The following is a 17,629-nucleotide window of genomic DNA, read 5'->3' on the forward strand; positions in this document are numbered from 1 at the left end:
GCTATCTGATAAATGTCTGTGGAGATCCTCAGTCATCCAGGTCATGGCTGTCCAAAGGTGCTTTTTCCAGAGGCAACTGGACTTCCTTTGTTTTTCCTTGAAGATATTTCGCTTCCTCAGCCAAGAAGCTTCTTTGGTTCTCCACCATCTTCAGTCAGAACTGAAGAAGCTTCTTGATGAGAAGTGAAACATCTTCAACAAAAAATAAAGGAAGTCCATTTGCCTTTTGGAAAAAAAATAAACACCTTTGGGCTACTCTTTACTGTTCTATTTGGCTGAAAGTCACATTATTTAAAATGGCAGACTGGGAAAGGGCGTTACTGCTTGTGGGCTGCACCAAATGTGTGTGTGAACGTGACTGGGTGTGCACTTGCTCCTTCCCATCTGAGCACACGTGATCCATTATCAGAATTAATTCTCTGTTTTTGCATTTAGCCACTTGGCCTAGGCCAGGGGTAGGCAACCTCGGCTCTTTTATGACTTCATGGACTTCAACTCCAGCTATCTTGGCTCAGGAATTCTGGGAGTTGAAGTCCATGAGTCATAAAAGAGCCAAGGTTGCCTACCCCTGGCCTAGGCCATCTGTTTTGTGGAGGGTTGCACTGTGGGGGTGGGGGGAAGAAAGACTTGACACAGAGAAGGCAGAAAGGAGGAAAAAATGTAATCTTCCCTCACTTCCATCAACCTGTCCTTGGAATCCCAACTGAGGTGGATTACTGGATGTGGCAATTTATCCAGTCTTGCCCTCCCACAATGTAAAGAAGTAAGGAAATTGTGTCTCAAGTCCCACACAGTTAGTCTAGTTCAAAGAAACAAGATCTGTGCAGATTTCAGTAAGATATTTTAAATGCTAGTCTGGGGTAGAAAAGCTATGTAAGAAATTTGCCAGCCCTCATTTATAAAGAGTTCATTCAGGTGGAGTCCCTTTGAAGGATGTGAAATGTTTTCTTAGCAGGTTGTTAGCCACCTGGGCTGAGCTGGTCCTTGATGGGATTAGCTGCCAACGGACTCCCCTCCTGCCTTGATTGTTCTTGTCTTCTCACCCATTCATTCTTTTCATCTCTTCCACATTCAACCAATTTTCACGGCTTCTCCCATTTTGACGCTACTCAGGGAGGCTAAACGGTCAGCTCCTGAAGAGATGGCTGTGCTTAGATGTTTTTCTTGTCTTTTTTTCTTTTCCAGAACATGAAGTCTTTTTTTAAAAAAAAATTATGATTAATTGCCAGGGAGAAGCTGGATGTAGGGATGATACGTAGTGAACGTGATCAGCAGCTTTAGCTGGGAAGCATACAGTATGAAAACCAACAAGGGCACCCCATGGAACAGATACGTGGTGAAGCAAATTAACTTTCTCCGAAAAGCAAAGATGAAGCTTTCGAACTGACTGCTCAGTCAGCATGCTTGAGTAATGCTTGGGTAGATTAACAGAAAAGGGAAAGGAAAACTTACTCCTGCACACACAAAGCAACTCTAAACTATGCTTTTTCTTTAAAAAAAACAAAAAAACAAAACCCAGAGTAGAATAGCTGGCTTACAATGTGATTTTATATATGCTGTGGGTCATTCTTTCCTTCCCTCCTCTCTCCTTAAACTTGAAGAAGAAGAAGAAGAAGAAGAAGAAGAAGAAGAAGAAGAAGAAGAAGAAGAAGAAGAAGAAGAAGAAGAAGAAGAAGAAGAAGAAGAAGAAGAAGAAGAGGAGGAGGAGGAGGGGGGGGAGGAGGAGGAGGAGGAGAGAGGAGAAGAAGAAGAAGAGGAGGAGGAGGAGGAGGAGGAGGAGGAGGAGGAGGAGGAGGAGAAGAAGAAGAAGAAGAAGAAGAAGGAGGAGGAGGAGGAGGAGGAGGAGGAGGAGGAGGAGGAGGAGGAGGAGGAGGAGGAGGAGAAGCTGTTCACAGCATTGTAAACTTTAAAGATGGCTGGTATTTTTGCTCCAAAGTATTGAGAGAACAACTTTTGTTTTCTTTGCAAGGGTCAGCAATAAATTTCAGCCCTGCGCACGTGTGTAGCACAGAGAAAGGAACAATCCTAAGTTCTTTGTATCTTCCTGCGTTTCAACTAAGTGAGACTTTTTCCAGTTGTCCATTCTAACTAGCTTCCGTTCTCCAACATTCTGGCATTTCTAGTTCTTGCTAACTTAATCCTCAACAGGAAAGGTTTCAGACTCAAACTTGGCATCCTGCATCTATCTGCTTTTTTTTTTTTATTCCATTGATATCCCCGCCCTTCTCCGAAGACTCGGGGCGTCTTACAAGCTTAGCAGTAGCCTTCATTCGATGTATATGCCTGCTTATTAGGGCTTTCACACACACCCCCAAGTGGCATTATTACAAAGTCAGCCTAATTGCCCCCAACAATCTGGGTCCTCATTTTACCTACCTCGGAAGGATGGAAGGCTGAGTCAACCTTGAGCCTGGTGGGACTCGAACCTGCACTCATTGCAGGCAGCTGGTGTTACTTAAGGAGGCATTAGCCCACTGCTCCACCAAGGAGCAGTGCTTTCTGCTTCCCTATTTGGAATTGATTACAATCTCAGTACCAGTAACAGAGTTTGGAAGGGCCCTTGGAGGTCATACAGGAGACCTATAATATTTCTGACAAATGGTTGTCCAGTCTCTTCTTAAAGTCCCCAGTGATGGAACACCTACAAGTTCTGAAGGCCAACTGTTCCACTGGCTGATTGTTTTCACTATTAGGAAATTTCTCCTTAGTTCTAGGTTGCTTCTCTCCTTGAATAATTTCTACCCATTGGGTGGATATTGGATATTTCTTAGTGAAGGTGGCTCTGATTCTTTATCTTCCATTCTGATCCTGTTGTGATACACATAAACACCCACAAACTCAGATACCTACATATTTTTTTAATTAAGAAAATAAATTTTAGTCCTTTACATGCACACAGATTTCCACCCCCCCACCCCCGGTTTAATAGGCCATGTCAGAGCAAAATCTTCTTTAGTTTTGCTTTCAAATAAATTTTATTACTGGGTCATTTTTTTTCCTGCGCTTCCTGATTCTGCAAGCTTCCTTCTAGAGGTAAACTGCAGGATTAACATGCCCAACTTTCTCTCTTACAAAGAGCTTGGTTCCTGAAATAATTAGCCAGGCATTAGTGGAAAATGGAAAATGCAATTCAGTGATTAGATGGTTGCTAAATGCTTCATGAAATATATTGTAGATTCAGAGCCTATGGTAAGCAAAACAATAGTTGCACACCTGTTGCCTGTGGTCGACCATGATCTAGTTACTTGTTGGTTAAAAATGAGGAAAGATTAATGAAAATTGCAATAAAATTGCATGGAGATTACTCATTTTGGTTTGGAGATTTACCAAAAAAAGTCTTTATAAATTGTTCCAAACGATGCATTTTTATGCATCGTAGGGTAAAAATTCAGCTGAAGAGATGGAATGAGAAATGAAAACAGCAGGATTCTTTTTTTAAAAAAAACACCCAAACAAACAAAAAGAAAATGGTAGGTTTAGTTGCCTTTTGGTAAAAGGGAAGAAGAAAGTGCTTTTATAACTCAGCTGCAACTGCTTCCAGGGAGGAAGAGAAACCATTTAATAAATGAGAAGGTATTAATGAGGGTTTGAAACAGCGGAGTTATTAGATAGCTTTTTAAAAGGAAGGGAAAAGTAAACGGAAGAGCAAAGAAGATCTGATTTTGATCCAGCAGAAGAAAATAAATGGCATACAAAATAAATGGCTCTGCCAAGAAATATTTGCCAGCAAATATAGAGGGATAATGGTTTTGTGTTTTTTTTGTTTTTGTTTTTAAAAAAGTTCATTAAATATATTTTGGCCAAGAATACCAGTTCTGCTAAAAGTTGTATAGGGTTGGCTGTACTGTCTAGCAAAGGTGAGAGAGTTGCTTCAGGCAGTATATCTTGAGTTTATATAAACTCCTCTTTGAATGTGGGGGACACTATTGTTTTTCTCTAGCACTGAGATCTGATTCAACAGCCAATCCAGTCACTATCTACGCTTGGACTTGAGAAGCACATGGATATTGGGTGATATAATCCATGATCTAAAATTCCTTAGGCAGTGTTGAAAAGTTGGTCTAATGGTGTTGCAACCAACACCTGAGATGTAAATGTGTTCCTACTTCAGGTCACATATCTGCTATCCCAACTCAGTCAGGGCTTTAAGTGAAAAGGCTTACTCTTGAATTCAAGTCTGTCCTGCAATATGGGAAAATGCGGAAGACACTTATAAGGTTGCTAAGAAATGTCAACGATATACCACATGTGGAATGATTTTCAGTGCTCTGGACACGTGAAAAACTGCTCTCGGAATGGACGACTGGATTTCCTTCAGGATAATTTATTTGATTCACTGGGATCATGGACTTCTTAAAATACATTGAGCCAACTTGTTGGAGCCCTTCAATCCTTACTAGTGCATTTATTTTCCTGAGAAGAAGTTTTTTTTTCTATCTAGGGATGTTTTCCCCTCCTTTGATTATTTCTTTCTGTTGATATTTCTCTCTTACAAGAGAGCATGTTATTTTGGATTTATTTTTTATTATTTTTTTTATTTTAATTCCATTTACATCCCGCCCTTCTCTGAAGACTCAGGGCGGCTTACAAGCTTAGCAATAGCCTTCATTCTATGTATATGTCTGCTTATTAGGGCTTTCACACACACCCCCAAGCGGCATTATTACAAAGTCAGCTTAATTGCCCCCAACAATCTGGGTCCTCATTTTACCTACCTCGGAAGGATGGAAGGCTGAGTCAACCTTGAGCCTGGTGGGATGCAAACCTGCACTAATTGCAGGCAGCTGGTGTTACTTGAGGAAGCATTAGCCCACTGCTCCACCAAGGCTCCATGGCACCACAGACGGACAAAGAAGTCCACCCTTAACCCTGTAGGCTAAGCCCTGATTGAAATGACCGGCGGATCTGCGATTCAAAGCAGGAACTTTGAAACTCACATCTAAGGATTTAATTGCATCACCATTAACTCTGTAGCCCAAGATCCACTGGGATCCACTGGTCTTTCCGTTCTTGACTAGGGAGACTGCTTGCGTCAGTGAGACTGTCATAAACTGTAGCTCTCTAGCCCATTTAAATTCAGGCTGCAGCAGGACTTGATTTAACGGTGAACTTTTCAACTCATTAACATAATCAATGGGTTACAATGCTGGCCAAGTCTGTCCTTAGACCTCCCCAAGCATTCCAGGCAGGTTTTATTGGCTTGCTTTTAATAAACTTAAGGTGTTTGTCATTGATGGCTGTAGACCAAGTTGTCGAGATGGTACACTACTATAACAGTAAATGGTGATGAAACAAGAAACTGAAAAACATCACTCGGGCCTGTTTCATGGAGACATTGATGAAGTCCATTGATCAGTTTATGGACATTAAGTAAATGTCCTTGCAAAATGGGAATATACCGAGTCTGGGTCAGCTTCTAAATACATTTAATTGAGCTGTAGGGAATGACTATAGTAAAGGCTAGGGGGAAGATCCACTAAAAAGATATTTCTGTTTTAATACCTCACAAGTGCATAACAGTTTATGGGCCACATGTCACGACGTAAATGTTGAAATATAGTCATTATTAAAAAAAAAGAGAAACATCGCCAGAAAAATGACATTTGACTTAAACAAGTAAAGAAAGAGCTGATCTCTTTTCTTGTAAATGACTAAAAGGCATGGAATTAATTACACCGTGGTGGACCTACCAGCTTAAATGTGTGTGTGTTTAAATAGTTGTAATAACAACAAATAGTTGTAATAGGTAGATGTAATTGTGTATAGTGGCAATATACTAAAGGCCAGGGATCAATAAATAAGGGCCACCATTTAAAAAAAAAAAACACCAGCCTTTAAATTGCAGGTTCAATAAGGCTGTCACCATGTATTTATGATGAGAGTTGGAACATGAATCGTAAACACTGGATTTGCGTTTGGCAAATAGATTCATGCTTTTCTTTTTCCCTTTGTTAAATCTTTTTTTTCCCCTTTCCTGCTCATTAATTTATTTTTTTAAAAAATATAAATAATGTTTTCCCAAGGCAGCTTACAGCAACAAACTCTTATGCACCCACGTATAATGATAATAATCATACATTAATACAGTCCTGGAAATGCACACAATAGAAATCTAATAAAACATTAATAAAAGAGCTGCAGTTTAAAATATCACCGCACAGTATTAAAATCCAATTCTGCTATAGCTAACGCTTAAAGGGAAACATTCCCACCCATTCAAAGGGTGGCCTAAATAAATCTGTAGGGCTTTATTAAAAGTGGGAGCGCAAATCTGATACATCCCAGGTGGTGGACTACTCTAAAAGATTGGGGGGTTTCTGTGGAAAAGGGACCTTTTGGGGGGAGGGGTTTAAATTTGACAAGAACTCTAAAAAGCAGATGAAAGAGGAGAAATTCCTTTCTAGGGCGAGCAGATTCCTATAGGGTCAACTAACTCAATCCCAAATGAGTGAAGACATTCTGCTTATCAAAATCATTTCAGCCTAACATTACTTAGCTTCTCCCTTGTTGCTTCCAAATAAATACTCATATCACAATGTTGCTCCCTTTATCCATTAAACATTGAAAAGGAATCTCCAGGGATGGAAATAAGACCTTTTGTGCATATTGCCCAAATATGCTATGAGTAAAATATGGAAACAGAGCCTTGAAACAGAGATGAGCACACACACACCCCCATAGTCGGCAACAACTAGCGGAGTAACATCCTCAGGGACTGTATATATATATATATATATACTGTATACTGTATATATGTATGTGTAGCCTACTTATTTAATTTGCAAAGGCTGTAGGATGGCCATCTGTCTTGGGGACAGAATTTGTATGGCCCTACTCAGCTTTTTGTAAAGCAGAGGAAAGAGTCTGCCTGTTTTTAACTTCTAAACGGAACATTGCAGGGCAGAGGGTACACCAGAACATGTTGCTGTGGTGGCACTTTAATTCAATCAGCGGCGTAATTTCCCCACAGGAGTATGTTGCAGATTCAAAACATTCATGGATGGGCATGTCGTGCTGTGATATCAATTCCCCACCATGATTATAACAGCATTTTTCTTAATTTGAAGGCTCTGTGCCTCAAATTTATAGCTCCACTTTATGCATTTTTTCCCCATTGTGTGTGTATGTCTGATTGTTTATTTATGCCTTCATTCCTTTCAGCATGGAAACCATCTGGGTTACTTTGGGCCATTTGCTCATTCTCAGACCTAGCCTGGAAAGGTTTTTTTTTTTTTTTTTTAATGTCCACCTATCAACCCACACTGGTCAAGCGTGCTTGATTATGGTTTATGATCTTCAATGAAGAGCTGTTCACCCTGCACTGCTTTGTTTAAGTGCTTGTGTGTATACGATTGATTGCTAAAAGAAGGTTATGAATTCATAAAAGTTTATTGGACGTAGGTTTTTTTTTATGTGCATGTGTATCTGTATGTGTAGAGGCAGGTTAGTCTAGTGGTTAAGGCAATAGGCTAGAAACCAGGAGATGGTGAGTTCTAGTCCCACCTTAGGCACCAAGCCAGCTGGGTGACCTTGGGCCAGTTGCCCTCGCTCAACCCCAAGAAAGAGTCAATGACAAACTACTTCTGAAAAACTTTGACAAGAAAGCTGCAGTCACCAGGATTCAAGAATAAATGAATGAATGAATGAATGAATGAATGAATGAATGAATGAATGAATGAATGAATTTGTGCATGATAGTGTTGTGATTGGCCCCAAATTACCCAGACAGCTAGATCATTCCATTGCCCGGAAAGCTGTACATGAAAGTAGCACTTTGCTATTAATTGAGCTATTGTATATGTTGTTTGCAATGTATGGCAGTGAAAGTTGGACCATAAGAAAGGCTGAGCGCCAAAGAATGGAGGCCTTTGAACTCTGGTGCTGGAGAAGACTCCTGCAAGTCCCTTGGACTGAAAGGCGATCAAACCGGTCAGTCCTAGAGGAGATCAATCCTGACTGCTCTTTAGAAGGCCAGATCCTGAAGTGGAAACTCAAATACTTTGGCCACCTAATGAGAAGGAAGGACTCACTGGAGAAGAGCCTCATGCTGGGAAAGATCGAGGGCAAGAGAAGAAAGGGACGACAGAGAATGAGGTGGCTGGATGGAGTCACTGAAGTAGTAGGCGTGAGCTTAAATGGACTCCAGAAGATGGTAGAGGACAGGAGGGCCTGGAGGAATGTTGTCCATGGGGTCACGATGGGTCGGACACAACTTCGCAGCTAACAACAACAACAATATGTTGTGTGTAAAATACACAAAAGGATACTTATTTATTATAATTTATTTCCTCTTTATTATTCTATGAGTAACTGGCAATGGTGAACTTACCTAGTCCTCCTTTCTCCTCCATGAGGTACACATGTATGTAAAACATGTATGTATGTATGTATGCATGTGTTGCGTGTGAATGTGTATTTGATATAGTTTTCTTGACCTTAAGGAAAGCAAGAAAATAGAACCAAACAGAGACTGTGTTCTCTCCTCTGTTTCTGCAGATTTGCCTCTTTCTTTAAAAGAGAGAGAGAGAGAGAGAGAGAGAGAGAGAGAGAGAGAGAGAGAGAGAGAGAGAGAGAGAGAGAGAGAGAATTTGCACTCCTGTTAAAAGCAATGCAGTGTAGTTGAGAGAATCAGTATATGTAGCATATATTATGATTGTAACAGGTTTGATTGCCGTGAAACTGTATTGCTTATCCCCATTGACAGAAGAGTGTTCAAAGTCTTCTTTATGACTCAGGTCAGATATAATGATCTCATCCCTATAAACTCAAGAGTTATTGAGCTATGAATAAGCCTCTGCCCCTCCTGCCTTCATAGTCTTAACCAGATTTATTTAAACGTTAACCTCCTATTACAGTAGAATTGAGTAAATTGTCTTTTTGGAAAGCAGAATGCAGCACCTACGGCTTACTATCATCAGGAAAGTGGAATTAGTGAAGAGAAAAGAAGATAACTCTGGCACTTCTAATACATTTATCAAGACATGGATTCCTGAGCTAAGAAAGTGAACAGTCTAACGTTAGATGATGTTCTTCAACAACTATCCTCTTGTGATTCTTAATGGATCACCCTATTGGGGTGGCTATTTTGATAGCAATTCTGCATTTTGCTTTTGGATGGAGGGTACCCTAAATTGTCTTTCATAGACTGGATCTCAGAATTTCCATCTTGAATGAATTGCATTTCATTCTAGGTTCTGGTGACCCATGTGCCTGGTATCCACCAGTTATTGGGACTATAACTCCGACCATGCTGGCCAAATTTATTTGGGTTTGAAGCCCAAACATCTCAAAAAGTACAGGTGTGCCCCAACCAGGAGTTAGGTCCAAGCAAGGAATTAGTCTGGATTCATTAGGTACTGTAAGCCCAAGAGAACAAGGTTTGATGCCCAAAGCCCTTTGAGGCTTAGAGGCTTATCTAGTCCTTCCCAAGTGAAAGCTGCCAATCTGGGGAGATTGCTGTATAATAGGCAGAATAAAATAAAGTAGTGAGCTAGAACTGTACACATGTAGGTCTGGTTTACTTATGTCTGAAAAAAGGAAGGCTAGGCCTGCTAAAGGTTATTCTTGGTTTCTGCTTTTCTGTTCGTCCCTTTTTCTTACCCTTTGTAAGCAAAGCAAAATGCAAAACCAGCATTACAAAAACAAATTTAATCAACTCTTAATCAAATAGGTAATTTTGGATTCAGCCATGTAATATCACTGCTGCAAGAGCTTCATGGGCTGCAAGTTAAGATGCTGGTTGTCACCCTTCAAAGCTCAAGTCTTGAAGATACTCTTCTCACTGTTGAATCCGTCTATTCAGTGAGATCTGGGGACGGAAGGCATGTTGAAACTCCTGTCTCCGAGGAAGTACAATACCCAGTTGAGGTCCTTGTGGAGACTTTTCAGTGAAATCTTCACACAACTTGACCTCCCTTTGATGCTTTAGGACAGTCATGAAGATGTGGCTCTTTAGGAGAACCTTTGAAGATGTTGAGGTTTAATAATAATAATAATAATAATAATAATAATAATAATAATAATAATAATAATAATAATAATAATAATAATAATAGGAGGAGGAGGAGGAGGAGGAGGAGGAGGAGGAAGAAGAAGAAGAAGAAGAAGAAGAAGAAGAAGAAGAAGAAGAAGAAGAAGAAGAAGAAGAAGAAGAAGAAGAAGAAGAAGAAGAGGAGGAGGAGGAGGGGGAGGAGGAGGAGGAGGAGGAGGAGGAGGAGGAGGAGGAGGAGGAGGAGGAGAAGGAGAAGGAGAAGGAGAAGGAGAAGGAGAAGAAGTTGGAAGGGACCTTGGAGGTCTATACCATTTCGGACAAATGGCTGTCCAGTCTCCTATTAAAAACTTCCAGTGTTGGAACATTCACCACTTCTGGAGGCAGGTTGTTCCACTGGTTAATTGTTCTAACTGTCAGGAAGTTTCTCCTTAGTTCTAGGTTGCTTCTCTCCTTGACTAGTTTCCATCCGTTGCTTCTTGTCCTGCCTTCGGGCGCTTTGGAGAATAGCTTGACTCCCTCTTCTTTGGGGCAGCCCCTGAGATATTGGAACACTGCTATCATGTCCCCCCTCATCCTTCTCTTTGTTAAACTACACATACCCAATTCCAGCAACCGTTCCCTATATGTTTTAGCCTCCAGTCCCCCAATCATCTTTGTTGCTCTTCTCTGTACTCTTTCTAGAGTCTCGACATCTTTTTTACATCGTAGTGACCAAAACTGGAAGCAGTCTTCCAGGTGTGGCCTTACCAAGGCATTGTAAAGTGGTATTAGTATTTCATGTGATCTTGATTCTATCCCTCTGTTAATACAGCCTAGCACTGTGTTGGCTTTTTTGGCAGCTGCAGCACACAGCTGGCTCATATTTACTGTAAGTGATTGTCCACTAGGACTCCGAGATCCCTCTCACAGTTATTACTATTGAGCAAGGTACCACCTATACTATACCTGTGCATTTGATTTTTCCTGCCTAAATGTAGAACCTTACTTTTTTCACCATTGAATTTCATTTTGTTACATAGCGCCCAGTGTTCAAGTCTGTCCAAATCCTTCTGTATCTTAAACCTGTCTTCTGGAGTATTGGCTATTCCTGCCAGCTTGGTGTCGTCTGCAAATTTGATGAGTTCCCCAGCTATCCCCTCATCCAAAGCATTGATGAAGATGTTGAAGAGCACTGGGCCCAGAACAGAGCCCTGGGGCACCCCACTACACACTTCCTTCCATGTAGATGCAGTTAGACTACATCTATCCATTCATGGTAAATCAAGTGAACGTTTGCGGTTAGGAACAGTCTTGAATATTTGCGTGGTTAAAATTTGCTGTTGATGGTAACCAGTACGGAGCCTTTAAGAATTGGAACGGCATAGAAGCTGCAATAAGTATGTCAATAAGCCAATCCATAATGTAATCCTCAGTATCTGCTTGCGGTAGTTGCATGCTAATTTTTCCTAAACATTTTGCTGTCTGGGGATTGGCAGATTTGCATGGAAAGCTTTGCATTACCACCATTTGTAAAGACAAGTAGAGGACGTAAGCTTAGCTTGTGTTGTGGATGAAATAAAACGGCGATTGTTTTTTTGTGCTTCATACATTGACCAACCTGATTGTCGTAACTGCCCCCATTATGGTTCCATGAAATCTTAGTCATTTTTATGTCTACTGTTTCCCATGCATGCGCGCTTCGGTTCGATTATGGGATATATTTCAGTTCAGCAATTTTTGGGATTTCCTCCCTTACCATTTATTTTCCTAACCCAGTTTCTTTGATTTTGAGTTACACCGCATTGTAGGCAGTACGTGCTGTGCTTTTTTCTGTGGCCATCAACGTGCAGAAGCATGGAACACACAGACTTGATTTGTAAGCAACAGCTGTATGCAGATACGAGGCTGGGATTATTGCCTTTAGCTGAGTTTTGTAGTTAAATCTAACTTTACAACACTTCCGTTATGAAAGAAATCACTGTTTATAAGCCAAGCTAGCGATCCTGATTCAAATTGATTGGGCAATGGAAAATAACAACAGTGGAGAGGAGAGAAGGACATACAAAATTAATTTTTATGGCCTAGAGGATGTGATTTTTCTTCACTTTAGACTATTGCAGCTCAGAGCTACGTCCTGTTAATATCTGAACAAGGCAGAAGAGGAGGAGGCAGACATCCAGACAACGGATGTTGCTGATTTCAACTGCAAATATCACCCCTGTGGCAGATATAACAACCTAATGGAATAACTCTGACTCGAAAATAAATTGAATTCCCATTACAACTGGCCTGATTTATATTTATTTATTTTCCAGAAGCTGGCCACCCAACTGCTATAGCGTTGTGCTGCAGAGTCCTGTTTCCTGTGGAGAAGAGAGGAAATGATTTAAGTTTCTTAAGCCCACCTTGGAGGTGAAGCACACCACGTACCTCTCTAGCTGGGCAATTCATACGCATGGCTTCTCCGTCCAACGTGCTGTGTGGAGGGGGAGAGATAGGAGGACAATGAAGCACTAGGCTGGTCCTTTTAAGTAGGTCACGGACTGCCTAGAGTGGTTATTATCAGCAACCACCTTGTGTGGAAAACAAAACCTGTCAATGTGGAACACTCTCTACTTGTAAACAAACCTTTATGAAAGCTGGCAGGACTTGCTGAAAAATATGGAGTTTGGCGTAAATAGGATTAGGTAACTTCCGACTTCATTACAGCAGGAATACCAAAGGCTCCCTGTAAATAAATGGCAACCCGATTGTGCCCTTTTCTCTCTTTTATGCACTGCAGAATCTACATTGAGGAGTTCTTGGTGAGGGTCTCTGAATATAAAGTCTCACCCTTGCCATGTTCAAAAAACCATTGGAACAATCGTTGCCTGGTAGAAACGCTCAGTGGCGTAGGGGGTACGCTGTCTTATTAATACATTGTGATGAATATATTTTTATGATGATTTTGATCATGATTTATATGTACACTTGTATGTACACTGAGAGCTTCTGCACCAGAGACAAATTCCTTGTGTGTCCAATCACACTTGGCCACTAAAGAATTCTATTCTATTCTATTCTATTCTATTCTATTCTATTCTATTCTATTCTATTCTATTCTATTCTATTCTATTCTATTCTATTCTATTCTATTCTATTCTATTCTATTCTATTCTATTCTATTCTATTCCATTCCCCGTTCCCCATTTTCTATTCCTATTCTGTTCTGTTCTGTTCTGTTCTTTAATAAATCTGATATATATGTCATTTTGCAATAATTCCAGCACCGAACCAATAATCAAAACCTCTTTTGTTGATGTGAACATAGTTTGATTTTGTAGGCTGAAGAACCTTACTGGAGTTATTATTATTATTTGCTTGTTAGTGTAAAAGATAATAGATTAAAGTGTTTTTTTCCCCAAGACGATAATCCTTGTCATAGAGAACAAAGGATGTGTGTGTTGCATTTTGCAAATAACAAATGGAAGAACGGTTGAGGTAGTCTCTTTCATGATTTTTCTAATGAAAAATTAGGAGACATGAGGCTTGCTACAAAAGATACGATGGGAACAGGAAGAAGGTGTGATTAACTGGATAGTCTTATAACTGGTTTATACCACTGTGATCTATTAAGCTTGAACACCCAACTCATTGCTCATGAATAGTGGTCTGACATTTCTTGATATTTTCCTGTTGAGAATGCTAGGGGGACATTTCTCCATGATTTGGTGGGAAAGGAGACAAATTTAGGCTCAAATGGACTTTCCATCCAGAGCCGTGGCTTCCAGTTGCCCTGTTCATTCCTAATTTGTGCAGGCTGTCTCTCTAGGTATCCTTCATATTGCCCATTGATGTCCATGGGAATGCCATGTGCATTTACGGAGTCAAACACCAGCCTTGTTGCAGCCTTGAGTTTCCATTAACATTCATACTTTTTGGACTCATGAGTTTGAGTTTTGACAGATCTCATGTAGTGTTTAGACATGAATTTTTAAAAAGGCCATTACTGGCTATTCCCCAGCTTGCTCACTCAGTGTGCTTCAAGCGACTGAACTAGCTCTTGCAAAGAAGCCGGGAGATTTTCTTACTAGGTCTGAAAAATGACACCTGGAAGACAAATGGGAGCTGTCATAACTAAGCCTCTGAGGAATGCCTTGCAAGCACTGTGGCTTTACATAGCTAAATTTCAGCGTGCCACTTCAAAAGGCTCTTGCCCTGAAGGTGCTTATGGGGGCTCTTTCTTCCGTCAGGAATCATAACTATCGTTGATCATAAATTTATTTTAAACATCTTTCTCTCTTTGGGATTCTCAGGGCAGTTCCCGTAGGGTTTATCATTATACAACTCTTTGTAAGTGGCTAATTATCAGCTGTGAGTGGAAGAGAACATGGTTGACCTCCACCCGTCTATTGTTTGTTACACTTTGGGGAATCTAGATAGAACGAGCTTAAAAGCATCGTTTCGAGTTCTGCCCATCACTGTAGGATCAGAGATTATCTAGGACAGGGGTAGGCAACCTTGGCTCTTTTATGACTCGTGGACTTCAACTCCCAGAATTCTGGGAGTTGAAGTCCACGAGTCATAAAAGAGCCACAGCTGCCAACCCCTGATCTAGGAGAAGAACAGGCTGAGCAGAAAGGTGGAGAAGTGTGTCATCAGTGTGAAATCATTATGTTGTCATAAGAGACTCAAGACTCATTGACCCTTACCTAGTGCCAGTTGACAGTTTGTTGACTAGATTCTTGTGTACAGGTAGCAACAGTAAACTCTTCTGTGCCTTGAACTCAACAAATTCTTCTTGGTTATCTTGATTATGTTGACCAGGTTATTCCCTCTCTAATCTTTGCAAAATCACCCATCTAGTGACAATTCCACAACGGCGTCTTGAATCTTGTGGAATCTTGTGAGAGGTTGGTCTTTTCATGAGATCATCTTTCTGGTGATCATGCAAATATTTGGCTTCTTTAAAAAGAAAAAGGAAAAGTTTCAGAATGGCTGCAGACTTCCTGTAGAGATGCAATAAATGTCCTGCTGATCATAAATAAAATGGAAATCGCTGCAAAGTTCAAAGGCCTGCTAACAATTCTATTTCATACTGTTTAAACTTTTCTACTTCCCTTGTAGGTTTTAGCAAACCCTTATAATAATTTGCTTTAGGATGATAGCAGAGATCTTGAGGGTCAGGAAAGCTAGAATTTCAGTGGTTTCACTGAGTGTATATAGAACGTAACTACTGTAGGTCTTTTAGGTAAATCAGAAACAAAGGAACAGTCGATAAATTAATATATTATTTTAGGACTTCCATCGTTGAAATCACTGAAATATTGGAAGTATCAAGACTCAAGCAGTGAATTATGTTGGAATATGGAAACCATGAAATTTAGAAAACTTGAATTAACTGATATTTTCCTTCCTACTCATCTCGTTCTGAGGGTTCTTCTTTTTACTCTTTGCAATTTTCCACATCATTTATCTCCCCATTTCCATAGATGGCAGTTTCTAAAATGGACAGATAAGTCCGCAGACAACACTGTATCCATCCCAATTTTTGAGAAAAGAGGGAATTCAGCCTTACAATTACATCTTACATCTCTCCCATTTTCTTAGCTAGGTGGGTTCATATATTCCATTCTGTGAGTTTTCCGATTCAGCTCCAAGTGGGCAGCATCCGCCTATCACTGCATCTCCTCTAGGTTAGATAGTCCTTATCTGCTTGTGACGCCGTTCAAATCTGATATTTGACGGTTATAACTCATATGCATTTTTCCTTCCATTGCCTGGATTTTGCAGAAATCTGGCCCTCATCATTCAGCTCTCCACATTCTCCAGCCAGCATAACCATTGCTGAGAAGCGTGGACAATCTTGCTTCTCAGTAATGGCAACATTGAGGGCACCCAGATTAAGAAACACATCCTCACTGAACGTACCCAGTTTAAGCAACACATCAGTCCAACTTGAGTCATGATGTAGATTTGTACAAATCCTTTACAGGGATGTTTTATGGAAGGATCAACTCCAGATTTACTGTTTGAAACAGCGAGGCATTTGCATGATCATTTAGCTTGCAAGATCCTAAACTTTGAGGGACTTCCCAATAGCATCTAAATATCCATGTTTTGGGGAAGAAACCATTTGCTTATTCATTATATTTATATCCCATCTTTATTGTACAGATCTTAGGGTGGTATATGTAATGCTCTCCTTCCTATGTCTTTACAACAACCCTATGAGTTGAGTTACACCAAGAGAATGCCTGGCCCAAAATTATCCGGTTGGCTTTTGTGCTTAAGTGAAGACTAGAATTTACAGTTATATTTTGATATCTAGTCCATCATCTTAACTACTACACCATACCCTCCTTTTGCTTCAAGATGGATTGGATTCCTATGAACAATCGCTTTGGCTAGTTAATGTTCTTCTAAATGTTTCACGGAGCCCTAGTGGTTAGTGCTTGTTTTTCTTGGGTAGCTGAAAATAGCTGGGCCAGACCTAGTCAAGTGCAGATGAAGTCCCCTTTGTTTAGGATCAGGTTTAAAGCCAGAGCACACGGATAAATGCAGAAGATATTTTTTCTATACGGATTTTAAGCGTCTCATGATGTTTTTCCAAAGTACCAGTGCAAAGCTCCCATCTCTGACCGGTTCAAAATTATATCGTCCTCTCCCGCTTTATTATAGCTAAATGTTATGGTAATTGAAAAATCCACTGCATGTTGGTCAATAACACCATGCCCCTTCGGGGTGTTTTAAAGGATCACAGCAGGGCAATAAGTAAATAAAATCCCAAACTGTCAAGTTCTATTATGTTAACATTCCTGCAGGGCATTGTCAAAGACAAAGAAAAAAAGTTGCTTGCTTTCAGCCAGGGAGGCTGGAGAAATTCAGGGCAAGGGGACAAATCAGCATATCCCTGGACTTCTAAGAGAAGCGATTTTCTCACTAGCTGTCAGAGAAAAGGAGCGAACAGCTTAGCTTGTCTTTGTGTAGGAGGGATGATAGGCTGAAGCTGGAAGGGACAAAATTGCAATGTGGCAACTCTCACTTCATCTGTCTTAATGCGAGCTCAGTCTTTTGCTGATGTCCACAAAGATCAAGTTCTCTGGGTATTACAACAGGCTCAAAGAAGAGGGGGGGGGGAGGAAGGGAGGCGGATACCCATCAAACTGGCTTGTAAATCAGCACTTTACAAACCTGAATTTTCTGCTGCTTTTTTTTTTTTTAAAAAAACCCTCCTAAAATTAGATTAAAATGTACATTTCCTCTGCAGGAAAGCAAAACAATCAATAATAGAAGCCTTCAGGCCCACACCTATAAATCACTGTGAAAGGTTCTGAACCGAAAACAAATTGTATGATGCGACAGCATGATAGTGTCATGTGCACAGTATATATACGCATATATATATATATGTTTTCTGAGGTTTTCGCGGGTGCCTGTATGTGGATCCTTGGTTTTTCGGGTTTTTCCCCGCGTAGAACTAAAGGTGTGGGCGCAACGTTTCGACGGACTCCGTCGAAACGTTGCGCCGGACTCCGTCGAAACGTTGCGCCCACACCTTTAGTTCTACGCGGGGAAAAACCCGAAAAACCAAGGATCCATATATATATATATATATATATATATATATATATATATATATATATATATATATATATACACACACACACACATACACAC

The 17,629-nt window shown here is 40.5% G+C and overlaps 1 protein-coding gene across 1 annotated transcript in view; it reads left to right on the plus strand.

Moving 5' to 3' along the window:
* The window catches only part of PCDH11X (protocadherin 11 X-linked), a gene marked incomplete at both ends in the record, with an annotated part of 442,916 nt that overhangs the window by 761 nt on the left and 424,526 nt on the right, over positions 1–17,629 (plus strand). The window lies entirely within an intron of this gene.

The sequence above is a fragment of the Vipera ursinii genome (assembly GCF_947247035.1).
Source record: "Vipera ursinii genome assembly, chromosome: 12".
NCBI classification, from domain to species: Eukaryota; Metazoa; Chordata; class Lepidosauria; order Squamata; family Viperidae; genus Vipera; species Vipera ursinii.